Source organism: Ranitomeya imitator, chromosome 6, assembly GCF_032444005.1.
Source record: "Ranitomeya imitator isolate aRanImi1 chromosome 6, aRanImi1.pri, whole genome shotgun sequence".
Taxonomy (NCBI): Eukaryota; Metazoa; Chordata; class Amphibia; order Anura; family Dendrobatidae; genus Ranitomeya; species Ranitomeya imitator.
In genome coordinates this window covers 139,071,114-139,092,084 of record NC_091287.1, presented here as the reverse complement: position 1 = coordinate 139,092,084, position 20,971 = coordinate 139,071,114, and positions in this window count along the sequence as shown.

The window sequence follows — 20,971 nt, the reverse complement described above, 5'->3', positions numbered from 1 at the left end:
GGGGGAAATAAATACAGGTAAAAATTATAGGTAAAATAATTACCGGCCACAATGCCAGAAACAAGCGAATGGTACAGGAATATTTGTATACAGAAAAGGATGCACACCCAGGAAATTGTATTTTAGGTGACACACATGGGTGTAATGGTGATGTCACATAAATAGCAATGCTAACAAAAAAATCATCAAAATGAGTATCGCATACTGTATATCGCCCTAGTGTAACTAATAAGAGTAAGGTAACAGGACCATATTAGGAAAAAAGTTTATTAATATAAAATAGCCATTGTGCTAATGTTAATCAACCAGGCAATCTCCTCAAACAAGTGAAAAACTCAGGACGAATATACCAATATGTAATAGGTTAGAGAAAGAAAACAGGAGAACACAGTGAGATATGTAATAGTAGTATCGGTGAAGAAAGTCACTTACAATAGAGCTGTGAATCCCTGGCTCCTGAATGGCGTCCTCCCCAACATGCGTTTCGGCTCTTTGCCTTCGTTAAGGTGTGACGAAGGCAAAGAGACGAAATGCGCGTTGGGGAGGACGCCATCCACACGTTTTGGCTCTTTGCCTTCGTCAAGGGGTGACTCCCTGTCATGCGTGTGTCAGAGGCTGCAAACTTTCGTATTGCATCTGTCTGCAGAAAGTTTCAGCAGTTTGCTTTGCAGACTTCTTCCTGGTCCTTCTGACTCTAGGACTTAGTGGCAACCTTCCTTCTACTCTAATGGACACACCTTGGACTGGGTGTTTATATCTCCCATCTTAACGATGGAAGCTGCCAGTGATATTTCCATTTCCCTGTTAAGACTTGGAGCTATAGCAGAAGCGCATGAAGAGAAGGACAGCATTAATACTATTAATATTTGGAGCTATAGCAGTCAGTTATCTTCCTCATTGGTGTTTGGAGTTTGTCTATGTTTCTCTCTGAGTGTACTCAAGCTAAGTGTTCTCCTTGTTTGTGTATCCCATCTATCTTTAGTTATAGTGGGGATTGACTAGTGGACACCCTGTCCTTCCCTATGCAGGGCTTACTGTTAGGGGCAGGCAGGGATTAGGTATCCTGCTTGACAATACCTGCGGAACCTATATAGACACGTTAGGGCAGACAGGGTGACGTTAGATCTGCCTAGTGCTCTCCACTCCCCCTTTCCTAGTGTTGGGTTCCCTTTGCCTTATCCCTTTGTGTTGCACTTAGTCTTTCCTACACTGTATATGACATTCCCCCCCAAAAGATATTCGGCAAATTCTGTGCTCCAAAATCCAAATGCATCCTCGCTTCTAAGCCCCATAGTGTGACTAAACTACATTTAGCATCCACATGTTTGGCATTTCTGTAGCGATGAGAGCCCATCTAATTTTTGGGAGCATGTCTCTAGAAGCATGAGCTTGGCACAATGTATGGGCACTAAAATGTAATGGTCTGCAATATGTACTGGGGACTACAATGGAAGATTTTCAATTTTCACTAGGCAACATAAATTGCTGCTTTTATCTGGAAAACACATATGCATTTAAAATTGTCACTACACTTGTAGATAAATTCCCAGAGGGCTGTAATTTCCAAAATGAGGTCACTTGAGGGGGGATTCTGCTCTTCTGGCACTTAGAACCTCTGTATATGGAGTCTGCAAACTATTCTACAATAATTGATTCTTCAAGAGTTATATCGCTTCTTTGCTCCGGAGTCTCGCTGGCATGACTCTGTTGTCGGATGTCCTGAGACTAGGGGATCCTTCCCTGTTCCTAACACTAGGGGTGCCATAGCTCACCCTGTTTTCTGGATTACTTCTGATTGTGAAGAGAAGACCCTGGGGCCAAGTACCTTGCCTTAGCTCCTAAATTCACACTCAGTCTGTACCCTTCTCCCACCCAGGGAAAAGGGGAGTAGTAGTGTACCATAATACACCAACCAGACTAACAAGATAATATGAACAGGCATAAAGGAAAATACCAATCATACAAATATATTCACACAAATAACATAGGTAAACACCGGGGAGTGGAGGATGGGGTTAAAACATAGTAGGAGACAAAAAGGAATTATCACTCACTGAAAACCTAGCAACAGTCACAGATAAATCGACCAAACACCTTCTCAAATGATTACCACCAACGGTTCAGGTTTCTTTTAGCAGTGCAGGGGTTAATCTGCTCAGGTGAGAGCTCCTGAAGCTTTCCTGCATTAAGGCTCAGCTGTTCACTGTTAGCCACTCCCTTCTCCTATATAATCTGGGCACTGGCAAGCACTCATCATCAGATCTAGTTTATGCTGCATGGCTGGAAGTTGCTGTGCTGTAAATATGATCACTGCACCTCTAGATGAATTCATTGAGAGGTGTACTTTTTAAAATGGGGTCACTTCTTGGGAGTTCTGCTGTTCTGGGACCTCAGGGGCTCTCCCATTGTGACATGGCACCCACAAACCATAACAGAAAAATCTGCACTGTAATATGATGCTTGTTACCTTCTGAGCTTTGCACTGTGCCTCAAAAGTAGTTTTTGACCATTCATGGGATATTGTTGTACTCCGGAAAAAAAAATGTGTAACAAATTATGCTGTTCATTTTCTCCTATTATTCCTTTTGAAAATTACAAACTTGGGGTCAAGGCAACATTTTAGTAGAAAAAATAGTAATATCTCATTTACTGAGCCCAATGTTATACAAGTTTGTGAATCACCTGATGGTTAAAAATACTCATTAGTCCCCTATATGAATTCCTTGAGAGGTGTAGCTTCCAAAATGAAGTACGGTAATTGTGGGGGTTTCTGCTGTTTTGGCTTGACAGGGGCTCTTTAAATGTGATATTATTTTTGCAAGTTATTCCAGCCAAAATAGCTTTCCTTCCCTTCCTAGCCTTATCATATACCTAAATACTAGTTTTTCACCAAATAAAGGGTATCCGCATACTCGGGAAAAATGTCACAACAAATTTTGGCATCCATTTTCTCCTATTACCCTTGTGAAAATAAAAAAATGGGGCTAAAATAAACTTTTTAGGGGAAAATGTTTTTGTTTTATTTTCATGGCTCAAGATGATGACATGCTGTGAAGCCCCTGAGGGTTTAAAGTGCCCACCACACATTTATATAAATTCCTTGAGAGATCTAGTTTGCAAAATGAGTTCACTTGTGTGGTGTTTCTACTTTTTAGGCATATCAGGGCCTCTCCAAATGCAACATGGCGTCCACTATTGATTTCAGCCAATTTTGCATTCCAAAAGTTAAATGATGTTTCTTCCCTTCCGAGCACTGCTGTCTGCAAAGACAGTAGTTTTCCACCACATATGAGGTATCGGCGTACTCAAGAGAAATTGCACAACAATTTTAGGGGCCAATTTTTCTTGCTACCCATGTGAAAATTAAAAAAAATTGGGGCTAATATAACCTTTTTGTTGGAAAAATGTTTTTAATCTGTTCTAACAGTTCTAACAGATTAGATTTAAAGAGGACTTGTAGCCAAGATAAAAGTGGCCAGCCTATTCTCTTATTTTATTCCTGCTGCTTCAGTCTGTATTCTGTATTTTGTTTTTGTTTTTTGTAAATCCACCCTATGGTTCCAGAAATAAAAAACTTTTTTCAATGATTAATTTTATGGTCCTTAACAGAAGACATTGCTCAGCAATCTCCTGAAATCAATATACCATTAATTGCAATATTACAAAGCCTCCAGTGGCCCTAAAAAGACATGTGTAACACTCCTATGACTATTTCCAACCACTTTCCAGTTCTTTAACACAAACACTTCCTTAAAAATGTCAAGGTGACCTCACCATCGAAATTATGGCAATGTGGTAGTAACTAGCTGCTCATTTAATAACACAGTGCACAGTGACAGATGATTTAAGTTTTTTTGTTTAAAAAATTTGCCGCAAAATATCACTTTTAGTCATTTGTGATCAGGAAGACCATTATATCCAGAACTGGCTCAAACTGACTATGTTGCTGTCAGAGGTAATATCATCCTGCTGTGCAATACTTATTATTTATTTTGTGTACTTGTATAGCTCTATCCATATTCCACAGTGCTTTACAGATACTATCATCATAGTTCACAATCTAAATTCCTTATGTCTTGGGCATGAGGTAGGAAACCAGAGATCCTGAAGGAAATCCACACAACCACAGGGAGAACATACAAACTGCTAGGAGATGTTGTCCTTGATGGGCCCCTAGTGCTGCCAAAGCAACAGTACTAACCACTGAGCTTTTATGCTACTCATATATATTTTATAATGCCCTTCTCTTCGTCCCCAATAATATGCTTACTAGTGGCAAAGGAGTACAACTGTGACCTGCGTTTGTTAGTACTACTACCCAGATGACTGGTAATAGTGGTGTTGGTGCTTCTACTGGTGCTAACGACTCCCACATTCTTAGCAATGAGACCCTGTCCATTGCCATTATTTCTTTTACTATACATTTTGTTTACTGCTATAATTAACTTTTGACAATCTAAAACAGGGGTGGGGAACCTCCGGCCCGATCAACTTTTCTCCGGGTTCCACAGTGCTTAGGCCGGCAGCTGCATTTTAACAGCTGTAGGCCCTTTAATTTCTTCTTACTCTGTGAACACGAGCACGCAGCATTAACTACTGAATGCTGCAGCACATGCAATGAAAGATTACATCCTGACACTTTCCAGTGCCATCATCAGGATGTACTGTGCTTTGTGGGCAGCATTAGAGCTTGATACGCTACCGGTCACACCGGCAGCATCTCCTGTGATGTCTATGCTACAGCCCCATATCTGCTCTTATGTCTATGCCACATCCCCATGCCTCCTGTAACGTCTATACCAGGGTCGGGACAAGGTATTTTAGTGCCCAAGGCAGATGAAGCAAATAACGCCCCCCTCAACCCATGCAAAGGAATAAGTCAGAGACTAAGGTAACCGGACACCTAACAGACACCCACCCCATGATTAACGTATCTAGCTCCGACGCAGGGGCGGACATACCGCATGTACAGCTGGTGCGACTGCACCGGGGCCCAGAGGTGGAGGGGCGCCCCTGCAGAGCAGCTAACATTGATTGCAATCTAGCCTGTTTATCCAGCCCCAAGGCTCCGGGGGGGGGGAGGGCGTGACCTGATTGCCCTCATGTGCGGCTGGCAGGGAGTGATCTCTGCATCTCCGCTGCCATTAGCGGAGCTGCAAGGATCCATTATGCTTCCTGCCCATGCTCCCTGTCTGACACAGCAGCGTGGCTGGATGACGTCAGTATTCAGTGCACTTCTGTGTCAGACAGAAAGTTGTCGGCGACAAAGATGCTGCGGCTGCTGGGGAACATGCAGAGCGGTGAGTGGTGCTGTGTGTGTGTGTAATGTAGGTGGTGGAGATGTGTGTGTGTGTGTAGGTGGTGGAGAAAGCAATGATGGGGGTGGTAGAGAGGGCAATGAAGGGGTGATGGGGAGAAAGCAATGATGGAGGTGTTGGAAAGGGCAATGATGGGGTGGTGGGGGAAAAGGCAATGATGGATGAAATGGAGAGGGCAATGATGGGGGTGGTGAGGGAGAAGGCAATAATGGAGGTGGTGTAAAGGGCAATGATGGGGTGGTGGGGGAGAAGGCAATGATGGAGGTGATGGAGAGGGCACTAATGGGGTTGGTGGAGAGAAGCAAATTATGGAGGTGGTGGAAAGGGCAATGATAGAGATGGTGGGGGAGAAGGCAATGATGGGGTGGTGGGGGAGAAAACAATGATAGAAGTGGTGGAAAGGGCAATTATGGGGGTGATGGTGGAGAAGGCAGTGATGGAGGTGGCGGAAAGGGCAATGATGGAGGTGATGGAGAGATGTCATGATCCCAATGGCAGGGGATCACAAAAGGACAAGCACAAAAAACAAAACAAGCTCTAGGGTGATGGAAACTGAGCTGACCGCGATCCTGAACCTCAACACACAACTAGCTGTAGCCGGGGAACGTGCCTACGATGATTCTAGACGTCTCGCGCCAGCCGAAGAACTAACTTTCCCTATTAGAAGAAACACAGACCTCTCTTGCCTCCAGAGAAACACCCCACAGAAATAGCAGCCCCCCACATGTAATGACGGTGAAATGAGAGGAAAGCACATACGTAGTTATGAAAACAGATTCAGCAAAATGAGGCCCGCTAAAGCTAGATAGCAGAGGATACAAAAGTGAACTGCGCGGTCAGCGAAAAACCCTACAAAAAACCATCCTGAAATTACTTGAACTCATGTTCCAACTCATGGAACATGAGGAGTAATATCAGCCCACTAGAGCAACCAGCAAAAAGGAATCACATATCTGCAAGCTGGACTAAGACAAAAATTAAGCAAAACGTGGAACAGGAAAATCAAAAACTTAGCTTGTCCTGAAGAATACAGAAGCGGGAAGCAGAGGTAACAAGACACACTGATTACATTGATAGCCGGCGAGGAAATGACAAGAAAGCCAGGTTAAATAGGAAACTCCCATATCCTGATAGAACAGGTGGACACCAGAGACCGCAGAGAACACAAGTCACCCAGTACCATCTGTAACCACCAGAGGGAGCCCAAAAACAGAATCCACAACAGTACCCCCCCCCCTTGAGGAGGGGTCACCGAACCCTCACGAGAACCACCAGGGCGACCAGGATGAGCCCTATGAAATGCACGGACCAAATCAGCAGCATGAACATCAGAGGCAACCACCCAAGAATTATCTTCCTGACCATAACCCTTCCACTTGACCAAATATTGGAGTTTCCGTCTGGAAACATGAGAATCCAAGATCTTCTCCACAACATACTCCAATTCTCCCTCCACCAGCACCGGAGCAGGAGGCTCAAGCGAAGGAACAACAGGTACCTCATACTTCCGCAACAACGACCGATGGAACACATTATGAATAGCAAACGATGCCGGGAGATCCAAACGAAACCACACAGGGTTAAGAATTTCCAAGATCCTATAGGGACCGATGAACCGAGGCTTGAACTTAGGAGAAGAGACCTTCATAGGAACAAAACGAGAAGACAACCACACCAAGTCCCCAACACGAAGTCGAGGACCCACGCGGCGACGGCGATTAGCAAACTGCTGAGCCCTCTCCTGGGACAACTTCAAATTGTCCACCACATGACTCCAAATCTGATGCAACCTATCCACCACCATGTCCACTCCAGGACAATCAGAAGGCTCCACCTGACCAGAGGAAAAACGAGGATGAAACCCCGAATTACAAAAGAAAGGAGAAACCAAGGTAGCAGAACTAGCCCGATTATTAAGGGCAAATTCGGCAAGCGGCAAAAAGGTAACCCAGTCATCTTGATCAGCAGAAACAAAACACCTTAAATAAGTTTCCAAGGTCTGATTAGTTCGTTCCGTCTGGCCATTCGTCTGAGGATGGAATGCAGACGAAAAGGACAAATCAATGCCCATCTTAGCACGGAACGTCCGCCAAAATCTAGACACAAACTGGGATCCCCTGTCAGAAACGATGTTCTCCGGAATCCCATGCAAACGAACCACGTTCTGAAAAAACAGAGGGACCAACTCAGAGGAGGAAGGCAACTTAGGCAAGGGTACCAGATGAACCATCTTAGAAAAGCGGTCACACACAACCCAGATGACGGACATTTTTTGAGAGACAGGGAGATCCGAAATAAAGTCCATGGAAATGTGCGTCCAAGGCCTCTTCGGAATAGGCAAAGGTGACAACAATCCACTGGCCCGAGAACAGCAAGGCTTAGCCCGAGCGCAAACTTCACAAGACTGCACAAAAGAACGCACATCCCTCGACAAGGAAGGCCACCAAAAAGACCTGGCCACCAAGTCTCTAGTACCAAATATTCCAGGATGACCTGCCAACGCAGAAGAATGGACCTCGGAGATGACTCTACTGGTCCAATTATCCGGAACAAACAGTCTTTCAGGCGGACAACGATCAAGTTTATCCGCCTGAAACTCCTGCAAAGCACGTCGCAAGTCTGGGAAGACAGCCGACAAAATCACCCCATCCCTAAGGATACCAGTGGGCTCAGAATTTCCAGGGGAGTCAGGCACAAAACTCCTAGAAAGAGCATCCGCCTTCACATTCTTTGAACCTGGCAGGTATGAAACCACAAAATCGAAATGGGAGAAAAACAGTGACCAACGAGCCTGTCTAGGATTTAGACGCTTGGCAGACTCAAGGTAAATCAGATTTTTGTGATCAGTCAAGACCACCACACGATGTCTAGCACCCTCAAGCCAATGACGCCACTCCTCAAATGCCCACTTCATGGCCAAAAGCTCCCGATTACCAACATCATAATTCCGCTCAGAGGGCGAAAACTTTCTAGAAAAGAACGCACATGGCTTCATCACTGAGCAATCGGAGCTTCTCTGTGACAAAACCGCCCCCGCTCCAATCTCGGAAGCATCAACCATTTCCGAAATTTCTGACAATATATTTCTGCTTCATCTTGCCCCTGAGAGAGAGCCAATAAAGCTTTTTCAGACTGAATCTCTAGGTTAGGTTCCTCATAGAGCAAACCCAATGCCAGAAAAAACGCATCCACATTGAGCAATGCAGGATCCCCTGGTGCCAATGCAAATGCCCAATTCTGAGGGTCACCCCGCAGGAAAGATATAACAATCTTGACTTGCTGAGCAGGGTCTCCAGAAGAGCGAGATTTCAAAGAAAGAAACAACTTGCAATTGTTCCTAAAATTCAGAAAACTAGATCTATCTCCAGAAAAAAACTCTGGGATAGGAATTCTAGGTTCAGACATAGGAGCATGTACAACAAAATCTTGTATATTTTGAACCTTAGCAGCAAGATTATTCAGGCTGGAAGCCAAACTCTGGACGTCCATGATAAACAGCTGAGGTCAGAACCATTCAAAGATTAAGAGGAGGTAAGACGCAGCCAGGCTGCAATTAAGGCTATGCAGCAAACTCTGAGGGGGAAAAAAAAAAAAAAAAAAACTTCCTCAGACTACTTTTCCTCCTACTTCAGCCAATACGATTACCACTTTTTGGCCGGCTATACTGTCATGATCCCAATGGCAGGGGATCACAAAAGGACAAGCACAAAAAACAAAACAAGCTCTAGGGTGATGGAAACTGAGCTGACCGCGATCCTGAACCTCAACACACAACTAGCTGTAGCCGGGGAACGTGCCTATGATGATTCTAGACGTCTCGCGCCAGCCGAAGAACTAACTTTCCCTATTAGAAGAAACACAGACCTCTCTTGCCTCCAGAGAAACACCCCACAGAAATAGCAGCCCCCCACATGTAATGACGGTGAAATGAGAGGAAAGCACATACGTAGTTATGAAAACAGATTCAGCAAAATGAGGCCCGCTAAAGCTAGATAGCAGAGGATACAAAAGTGAACTGCGCGGTCAGCGAAAAACCCTACAAAAAACCATCCTGAAATTACTTGAACTCATGTTCCAACTCATGGAACATGAGGAGTAATATCAGCCCACTAGAGCAACCAGCAAAAAGGAATCACATATCTGCAAGCTGGACTAAGACAAAAATTAAGCAAAACGTGGAACAGGAAAATCAAAAACTTAGCTTGTCCTGAAGAATACAGAAGCGGGAAGCAGAGGTAACAAGACACACTGATTACATTGATAGCCGGCGAGGAAATGACAAGAAAGCCAGGTTAAATAGGAAACTCCCATATCCTGATAGAACAGGTGGACACCAGAGACCGCAGAGAACACAAGTCACCCAGTACCATCTGTAACCACCAGAGGGAGCCCAAAAATAGAATCCACAACAGAGAGGGCAATGTTGGGGTGGTGGGGAGAAGGCAATGATGTAGGAGATGTAGAGGGCAATGAGAAGAGTGGTGGGGGAGAAGGCAATGATGGAGTTGATGGAAAGGGCAATGATAGAGATTGTGGGGGGAGAATGCAATAATAGAGTTGGTAGAAAGGGCAATGATGGGGTAGTGGGGAGAAGGCAATGAAGGAAGTGATGGAAAGGGCAATGATGTGGAGCACCCGCCTGGGCCGTGGGGATACTCGGTACTGGGTCGGTTTTTAAAGGGATATGTCACGGCAGCAGTGACCTGGACTTTTGCCCTGGGCGTCCAATAAAAGGCAAATTGAAATTAAAGGGGAATAAACTTTATGGGGAGATTGTTTGTGACGCCACCCGTGATGTTCGGCAATGGATGTCCGACACTGCGGTTAGTCTACTGGGGCAGTTGGTTACGCTGTAGAGTTGGTTCAGCTCTCCACGGGTAAAGCTAGGCCCCAGGATAGTTATGGTGTTAAATGTGATGGTGGATGTTTTGGTGCAGGGCAGGTGGCGCAGCAATAATTCAGAGGACACAGCAGGGTACAGTTTCTGCAATTTACTCACAGTTCTTATATGCAGTCCCCAGCCAGGTGCTGTGTCCTCCAGGTTTGTGGTCCAGCCAGCTCTCAGGTAATTTGTGGGTGCACTCCATCAGAACCCAGTTGTTATGTTCCTTTCCTGGCTGTCTCTCTGCACTAGCTCCCACCTCTCCTGCCCTACGCCTTCACACACAGTGTCCTAAGCCAGCAGCCTCAGATTGTGTTGGGCGACGTCCTCTTGGACCCCTTGATCCTATCTGGCTGCCTTTTCAGTGAATATGTGTGGATGTGGCTGTGGCACATACAGATACCACAGCCTCTGGCTGGCTAGCTGAGCCTTGTAGTTCTCCACTAGTCTTGGGGGACCGGTTCCCCCACTGCGACCTGGTCCCTCCAACCAACTACAGTCAGCGTGGATACAGGCCCCATGGGTGGATTGCACACTACCCGTGCCCCTACGACCCCTTCTTCCTCTCTCTGAGGCCTTTCTCTCTTGCTCCTCCTTCCTTTCACTCACTTCTCTTTAGTCCGGGGATGGGCAATGATGGGTTGTTGGTGGAGAAGACAATGATGGAGGTAGTAGAAAGGGCAATGATGGGGGGGGTGGGGGAGAAGGCAATGATGGAGGTGATGTGGAGGGCAATAATGGGATGATGGGGAGGAAGCAATGATAGAGGTGGTGGAAAGGGCAATGGTGAGGGTGGTGGGATGAAAGCAATGATAGAGGTGGTGGAAAGGGCAATGATTGGGGTGGAGGGGGAGAAGGCAATGGTGAAGGAGGTGGAGAGGATAATGATGGGTGGAGAGGGAGAAAACAATGGTAGAGATGGTAGAAAGAGCAATGATGGAAGTGGTGGAAAGGGCAATGATGGGAATGGTGGGGAAGAAGGCAATGATGGAGGTTGTTGAAAGGGCAAGGATGGGGGTGGTGGAGGAGAAGGCAATGATGGAGTTGGTGGAAAGGGCAATGATGAGGGTGATGGGGAGAAAACAATGATAGAGGTGGTGGAAAGGGCAATGATTGGGGTGGTGGGGGAGAAGGCAATGATGGAGGAGGTGGACAGGACAATGATGGGGTTGGAGGGGGAGGAGAACAATGAGGGGTGTGAGGGATTGGGATGGGATGAAGAGGGATTTTAATAGACTTACAAACAAGGGGAGGGGAGGAGGATGTTAGATATGGATATAAAATGAATTGGGTGGTGGAAGAGGGTGCTAATCCCCTGATAGCATACTCCCCCATCTCACAATTCATTTTGATGCTATTGGGGACTTAAGGGGAATCTATCACCTCAAATTAGCGGGATATGTAAATGCCTTTTTTCCAGTCCAATGGGCGGTGTTTCGTCTTCATTTCTCCACCCCATCCGTACCGGTTGTCCGCAATATTTCGAGAATTAGAGTACTTGTCATCTATAGTTCACACTTGTGCAATGCAATCTTTGCTCATGCACGTGCAGTATGCTTTGCCCAACTGCGGGCAAAGCCAAAAAGCATTACTGCGCTTGCGCCCGTGCACTATATCCCGGAAGTATTTCACTGTCTTCTGGGACATAGTGCGCGGACGCATGCGCAGTAATGATTTTTGGCCTTGCCCGCAGATGGGCAAAGCATACTGCGCGTGCGCGAGCAAAGATTACATTACGCACGCGCGAACTATGGAGGACAAGTACTGTAATTCTTAAACATATTGCGGACAACAGGGATGGATGGGGTGGAGAAATTAAGACAAAACGCCGCCCATCGGACCGGAAAAAAGGCATTTACATATCCCACCAATTTGAGGTGACAGATTAACTTTAAAATTTATTGGGGAGTGGAAGAGGAGGCGATAAGTTGCATAGGACCCTTTATAATGAATTGAAAGGTGGGAGAAGATGCTGTCAGAGACTTGTAATGAATTGGGAGGTGGCGGAGGATGCTCAGTACCTGATAGCTTTTTCTCCCACTTCCAAATTAATTTTGATGCTATCTAGTACTTATAGTGAATGATGGGAACACAGGACAGGGACTAAGGCTATGTGCACATTTTCAGGATTTGCAGGACAAAATTCTGTTGCACATTCTAATGTGTTGGCAGGAAGAAAGTTGCGTAAATGGCGACAAATACCACATGCAACAAAACTAACGGTTGGTGGTTCTGGTGACATATTCATGTGCTGATGGTGGCTGTGGTGATGTATTCATGGACTGATGATGGTCTTATTAATGTATTTATCACCAGAACAATCATCATTATAAAAATACGAAACCAAAATCATCAACAGTACTTAAATAAAACACCAGAGCCCTCAATAGTACACAAATATAGCACCAGAACCATAATCAGTAAATAAATACATTAACAGACATGAATACAATTGATTGCGGGGAAGGAGCAATGACTTGGGCGCAGGCAGAGAGAGGGGTAAGCAGTGTCAGTGACTGACACTGCTCCCCTGTGTACTCGAGCTACGTCCGTCTTTGTTGAGTTTATGCAGCTGGATGAAAGTGGTAGGTGGCAGCAGGCATTCAGAAATGTCATTTTTTTAAACTGCATCCCTCCGAGTAGGCAGGAGGTAGCGCCCTAGGCGGGTGCCTACCCTGCCTACCCCCCGTCCGTGCCTTGCACAATACCACAGTCTCAGTGTTTCCTCCTGTGATGTCTATATCAAATCCTCATGACCCCTGTGATGTCTATACCGCAGTCCCATATCTACTGTGATGTACATATCACAGCCCAATGTCCGATGTGATATATACTGTATATCACAGCCCCGTGTCAACTGTGATGTATATACCACAGCCACATTTCTACTGTGATATCTATACCCCAGCCCCATATCTACTGTGATGTATATACTACAGCCACATGTCTACTGTGAAACATAAACAACAGCCCCATGTCTACTGTGTTGTATATACCACAAGTTCATATCTCCTGTGATGTCTATGCTGCAGCCCAATGTCTCCTGTGAAGTATGTATTTACAGTGGGGAAATAAACTATTTAGTCAGCCACCAATTGTGCAAGTTATCCCACTTAAAAAGATGAGAGAGGCCTGTAATTGACATCATAGGTAGACCACAACTATGAGAATCAAAATGAGAAAACAAATCCCATTGGCCCATTCCTCCATGCAGATCTCCTCTAGAGCACTAATGTTTGGGCCTGTCACTGGGCAACACAGACTTTCAACTTCCTCCATAGGTTTTCTGTGAGTTTGAGATCTGTAGACTGGCTAGGCCACTCCAGGACCTTCATATGCTTCTTATGATGCCACTCCTTCGTTGCCCTGGTGGTGTGCTTGGGATCATTATCATGCTGAAAGACCCATCAACATTTAATCTTCAATGCCCTTCCTGATGGAAGGAGGTTTGCACTCAAAATCTCACGATACATGGCCCCATTCATTCTTTCATATACACAGATCAGTTGTCCTGGTCCCTTTGCAGAGAAACTGCCCCAAAGCATGATGTTGCCACCCCCCTGCTTCACAGTAGGTATGATGTTCTTTGGGTGCAACTCAGCATTCGGTCTCCTCCAAACACGACGAGTTTTGTTTCTACCAAACAGTTCTACTTTGGTTTCATCAGACCATATGACATTCTCCCAATACTCTTCTGGATAATCCAAATGCTCTCTAGCAAACTTCAGATGGTCCGAGACATGTACTGGCTTAAGCAGGGGGACAAGTCTGGCACTGCGGGATCTGAGTCCCTTTGTTACAGTGGTCTCAGCTCTATGCAGGTCATTCACTTGGTCCTCCCATGTGGTTCTGGGATTTTTTCCCACCATTCTTGTGATCATTTTGACCCCACGAGGTGAGATCTTGCATGGAGCACCAGGTCGAGGGAGATTATCAGTGGTCCTGTATGTCTTCCATTTTCTTATTATTGCTCCCACAGTTGATTTCATCACACCAAGCTGCTCCCAATTGCAGATTCAGTCTTTTCATCCTGGTGCAGGGCTACAATTTTTTTTCTGATGTCTTTTGACAGCTCTTTGGTCTTCACCATAGTGGAGTTTGAAGTGTGACTGTTTAATCTTGTGGACCGGTGTCTTTTATACTAATAATAAGTTCAAACAGGTGTCATTACTACAGGATATGAATGGAGGGCAGAGGAGCCTCTTAAAGAAGTTGCAAGTCTGTGAGAGCCAGAAATCTTGCATGTTTTTAAGTGACCAAATACTTATTTTCCACCATAATTTGCAAAATAAATCTTGCCAAATCAGACAAGGTGATATTCTGGATTTGCTTTCTCATTTTGACTCTCATAATTGTGTATACCTATGATGTGAATTACAGGCCTCTCTCATAGTTAACATAGTTAACATAGTTATTAAGGTTGAAGGAAGACGTTAAGTCCATCTAGTTCAACCCATAGCCTAACCTAACTTTCCCTAACATGTTGATCCAGAGGAAGGCAAAAAAACCCCATGTGACAAATAGTAAGCTCCACTTTGGGGAAAAAAATTCCTTCCCGACTCCACATACGGCAATCAGACTAGTTCCCTGGATCAACGCCCTATCAAGGAATCTAGTATATATACCCTGCAACATTATACTTTTCAAGAAAGGTATCCAATCCCCTCTTAAATTTAAGTAATGAATCACTCATTACAACATCATACAGCAGAGTGTTCCATAGTCTCACTGCTCTTACAGTAAAGAACCCGCGTCTGTTATTATGCCTAAACCTTCTTTCCTCCAGACGTAGAGGATGCCCCCTTGTCCCTGTCTTAGGTCTATGATTGAAAAGATCATCAGAAAGGTCTTTGTACTGTCCCCTCATATATTTATGCATTAAAATAAGATCACCCCTTAGTCTTCGTTTTTCCAAACTAAATAGCCCCAAGTGTAATAACCTATCTTGGTATTGCAGACCCCCCAGGTCCTCTAATAACCTTGGTCGCTCTTCTCTGCACCCACTCTAGTTCAGCTATGTCTTTCTTATACACCGGAGACCAGAACTGTGCATGTGAGTATTCTAAGTGTGGTCGAACTAGTGACTTGTATAGAGGTAAAATTATGTTCTCCTCATGAGCATCTATTCCTCTTTTAATGCATCCCATTATTTTATTTGCCTTTGTAGCAGCTGCCTGACACTGGCCACTGAACATGAGTTTGTCATTCACCCATTCTCCCAGGTCTTTTTCATTGACAGTTTTGCCCAGAGATTTAGAATTAAGCGCATAGTTATACATCTTATTACTTCTACCCAAGTGCATGACCTTACATTTATCCCCATTAAAGCTCATTTGCCATTTATCAGCCCAACCTTCTAGTTTACATAAATCATCCTGTAACATAAAATTGTCCTCCTTTGTATTGATTACCCTGCACAGTTTAGTGTCATCTGCAAATATTGAAATTCTGCTCTGAATGCCCCCTACTAGGTCATTAATAAATATGTTAAAAAGAAGAGGGCCCAGTACTGACCCCTGTGTTACCCCACTGCTAACCGCGACCCAGTCCGAGTGTGCTCTATTAATAACCCCCCTTTGTTTCCTATCCCTGAGCCAGCTCTTAACCCACTTACACATATTTTCCCCTATCCCCATTATTCTCATTTTATGTATCAACCTTTTGTGTGGCACCGTATCAAAAGCTTTTGAAAAGTCCATATACAACACGTCCACTGGGTTCCCTTGGTCCAGTCCGGAACTTACCTCTTCATAGAAGCTGATCAGATTAGTCTGACATGAACGGTCCCTAGTAAACCCGTGCTGATACTGGGTCATGAGGTTATTCCTCTTCAGATACTCCAGTATAGCATCCCTCAGAATGCCCTCCAGGATTTTGCCCACAGTAGAGGTTAAGCTTACTGGCCTATAATTTCCGAGTTCAGTTTTTGTCCCCTTTTTGAATATTGGCACCACATTTGCTTTACGCCAGTCCTGTGGTACAGACCCTGTTATTATGGAGTCTTTAAAGATTAAAAATAATGGTCTATCAATGACTGTACTTAATTCTTGCAGTACTCGGGGGTGTATCCCATCCGGGCCCGGAGATTTGTCAATTTTAGTGATTTTTAGATGCCGACGTACTTCCTGCTGGGTTTAGCAGGTGACCTTTAATGGGGAATTTTTTATCACTAGTCATTTTGTCCGCCATGGGATTTTCTTGTGTAAATACTCTCATCTTTTAAAGTGGGAGAACTTGCATAATTGGTGGCTGACAACATACCTTTTTTTTCCCACAGTATAGCAATCTCGGTGTCTCCTCAGATATATAAACAGCAGTCTCAGTAACTCCTGTGTGATGTATATAACACAGTACCATGTATCCTGTAATGTCTATGCTGTAGCACCTTGTCTATTGTGATGCATATACTGCAGCTCCATGTCTTATGTAATGTCTATGCCACAACCCCATGTCTCCTGTAATGTATATACCACAGCCCCTTGTCTGCTGTGATGTCTATGCTGCAGCACCAGGTCTCCTGTGATGTATATACCACAGCTCCATGTTTCTTGTGATGTCTATGCTGCAGGCAGAAAAAAGGTTCCCCACCCCTAATATAAAAGGGCGTAATAAGAAACGCTCGGTATGTACATGGACATAAAGCAAGATGTGCCAAAAGGCCACAGTATTATTATTATTATTATGCTTTGCTTATATAGCACCATCATATTCTGCAGCACTTTACAGACATCATCACTGTCCCCAATGGAACTCACAATCCAAATTCTCTATAAAAATGTCTTTGATGTGTGGGATGAAACTGGAGAACACGGAGGAAACCCACACAAACATGGGGAGAGCATGGAAACTCCCTGCAGATGTTGTCCTTGGTAGAATTTGAATCCAGGTTAATCACTGAGCCACTGTGTAGGCATGGCATATTTGGCTGTCTAATTATAATCCAGATAAGAAAAAATAGTGGCACTCAATACCAAATAAACTGCTGCCCTTTTATTGATGCATTAAATTGCTAAGTCTGGCAGATGAAAACCCAGTCGGCCAACGCTGTTTCGCGTGAACAGATGCTTTCTCAAGGTCTCATGCAGTTGTCAAGTTGGGATAGTGAAACAGGTGTCTGAAGCATTGCTGAACTCCAGCAAGAAAAGGGAATACACCAAGCATGTTGTCTCTATTCTGATGCGTGCAGTAGCATGTAAAAGTTTGGCTGCCCTTGGTCAAAATGACTGTTATTATTAACAGTTAAGCAAGTTGAAAATTAAGTAATCTCTAAAAGGCCTAAAGTTAAAGATGACACATTTCCTTTGTATTTTAGGCAAATGAAAAAATATATTGTCATTTTCTTCATTTTAAAAATTACAAAAATGAAAATGGGCTGATGCAAACGTTTAGACACCCTTGGACATTTGTGTGCTCATAAAACTTTGACCAAGATTTCAGACCTTATGACTTATAAGTTAGGGTTATAGCTTTCTCATTATCATCTTTAGGAAAGGCCAGGTGATGCAAATTTCACAGCTTTATAAAAACCCAGCCTCCTCTAACCTTGTGCCAAAAAACAGCAGCCATTGGTTCTTTTAAGAAGCTGCCTAGCACTCTGAAAATAAAAATGGTGTAGGCCCATAAATCAGGAGAAGGCTATAAGAAGATAGCAAAGCATTTTCAAGCTGCCCTTTCCTCAGTTTGATATATAATTAAGAAATTGCAGCTATCAGGAACAGTGGCAATTAATATAAGGTCTGGAAGCAAAATTTCAGTGAGAGCTGCTCTTAGGATTGCTAGAGAGGCAAATCAGAAACCCTGCTTGACTGCAAAGACCTGCAAAGACCTTCACAAAGATTTAGCAGTCTGTAGTTGTGGTACATTGTTCTACTGTTCAGAGACACTTGCACAAATATGGCCTTCATAGAAGAGTCATCAGAAGAAAACCTCTTCTGCGTCCTCACCATAAAATTCAGCATCAGAAGTATGCAAAATCTAAACAAGCCTGATGCATTTTGTAAACAAGTGCTGTGGACCGATGAGGTTAAAGTGGAACTCTTTGGCCACAATGATCAAAGGTATGTGTGGAGAAAAAAAGGCACAGAATTTCAGGAAAAGAATATCTCGACAACCATTAAGCATGGGGATGGGTCAATCATGCTTTGGGATTGTGTTGCAGCCAATGGTACAAGGAACGTGACACGAGTAGTGGGAATAATGGATTCAATGAAATTTCAGCAAATTCTTGAATCAAACATAACACCATCTGTAAAAAGCTGAAGTTGAAAAGAGGATGGCTTCTACAAATGGATAATGATCCAAAACACACATCAAAATCCACAATAGACTAACTCAAAAGGCACAAGCTGAAGGTTTTACAATTGCCCTCACAGTCTCTTGGTCTGAACATCATTGAAAATCTATGACTAGACTTCAAAATAGCATGCAAGACAACCAAGGAATCTCACAGAAGTGAAATAATTTTCTAAGGAAGAATTTATGAAAATTCCTCAAACAAGAATTGAAAGACTCTTGTCTGACTACAAAAGAGTTTACAATGTGTTAGCTTTAACTTTAGAACCTTTTACGGATCATTTCATATTCAACTTGTTTTACTGTTTTAAAATTACAATAATTTTGACCAGAGTTGTCCAAACTTTTACATGCCACTGTAAATGATGTGTCCTGTCTCCTTACTGGTACTCAGAGAGGATTCAGAGGCCTCCTTACCCCTCCCCCTACTGCTTCTATCAACTGTATCTCTGTTTTGTTAGCAAACTACTACACTTATCTTCCTTAGATTTGCAGTTGTAAAACACATTACTGTCGGGGAATATTTGTCCAATGTTTTATGGCTTTCTCTATTGCTGAGCTGTGAGCTCTGGTATCCTCTCACTTTACTAAATCACTTTAAAATGCTGCTGCGTTCCCTTCCTTGGCTTTTTTATGTAGTCACATCTGTGTGGCTGTTGCAATCCTTTGCAATGCGTAAAATGGCAAAGGGCACTTTTTTGACAATTTGCGTAAATTGCAAATTGTTTGAATTTTTTTCTAAATTTTACACTAATTTTATTTGAATTGACTCAATTCACTTGTCTCTAATGATCACAATTTGGCTTTTAATCCGTTATATAGAAACTCTGGTGAGTAATATGGTGTGTGAAATAATTATGCAGTAGTACAGTATTTCTATGTGATATCTCCAAAACATAATGGTCAAAAATTGTTTTGTAAAGTCGTTTAAGTTTTGTAAGTTCATGACTTACCAGACATTAAATATTATCTCCAAAAATTGTAGATGGGTTTGTATAGGGTGCACATCATCTGTCTCAGAACAGGTTAGTTTTCAGCCTCTTATTTACAAAAAAGAAACTATAAAAAACGAAAAACTATAAAAAAGAAAGTTAATAATTTAGTGTGCGAAAATTGCAATGGATGCACCACATGGGATTGACTATGGGAATCCTGCATGCAGAATGTGGGCTGAGTGAACATTATTTATGCGCTGAGATGGAAATAACACAATCACCATCAGCCCCAGATAACTACCTCAGCAGGCCCCAAGAATATTGATTAGGTTTATTTTAGAATGTTGAAGTCACATTCTGCATTTTTAATATGAATTGACTAATGACTACAGCAACTATGAATAAATAATGAACATGCTGATTATAAAGCAAATATCACAGTAATTATTTTCATTTTGCTTTTTGGATTTACAGTATTCCACATAGTTTTCTATCAAAACATACCTTTCAACTTTTAAAAATAAGAAACAGGGACATATACTGTGGCTCTTGTTACGAGCAGTGAAAATTTCAGGACCAGTAGAAGAGCAGGAGATCGTCATCCCGCACATGTGCTCCTTCCCTCACTGCAGCCAGTTTTAGGCATGTTTTTCTGAATAAAGACATTGGATTTTACAGGACCGGTGAGTGCAACTATTTTTTCTTCTCATTTACATAATTTACAATTCTAGTCAATGGAAAAGCTTGAATGACATCCAGATGTCTTTTTGAACATATTTCATTATTGTACAAAAAAAATTGCTGCGGTTTATTCGTGGGTAATGCAAAGTTTATGTAACAAATGGAAACGGAGGCATAGATGGTGAAGTTCACATTCGTTTTTATTGTAATTAAACGTGGAACCTCTTGACCACTGTCCGGGGGGGCTCCGAAGGGGGCGTGACTATGTGAGCCCCAGACACCCGTGGTAAGAGCCCTCGAACAGAGTCAGAATATGATACTTGGGGGACATGTGTGCTACCTCCAGTTAGACCCCGGCCTCGTGGTAGCTGACCCTGCAGGACGGATGGACAAGCAGGGTTAGCGGGTAACGTAGAGCTAACCGGTGGATACCAGGGTACGGGTAGAAGCTGGTTCCAGCGGTACTGACGTTGTTCTGAGGTTCAGGTGACTGAATGGCGCGACGAGATGGAACTGGAGTAAGCAGATTGGAGATCATACAGGAAAGCCAGGTAACGGGTAGCAGATAGTCTGTGGAGACAATCAGTGTAAGCGGAGCACTGACAGAGACTTCAGAAACAGAAGCACATGCTAGCAGGAACTGGAAGTTAGCAACTGAGGATACTTGTTGCTCCGGCACCCTCCCTATGGTGGAGGGGCTAGAAATAGTAATCATTAACACGCCATTGGTCAGAGGCACCTTTTGGAAAATGTGAGCTGTGTCTTTAAGAGACCAGGAGCGAGCGCATGCACAACTTAGCACACAGACCTGCTGGCTGCATGCCAGGAAGCAGAGGAGGGAGGGGAAGCAGAGGCCCTATTGG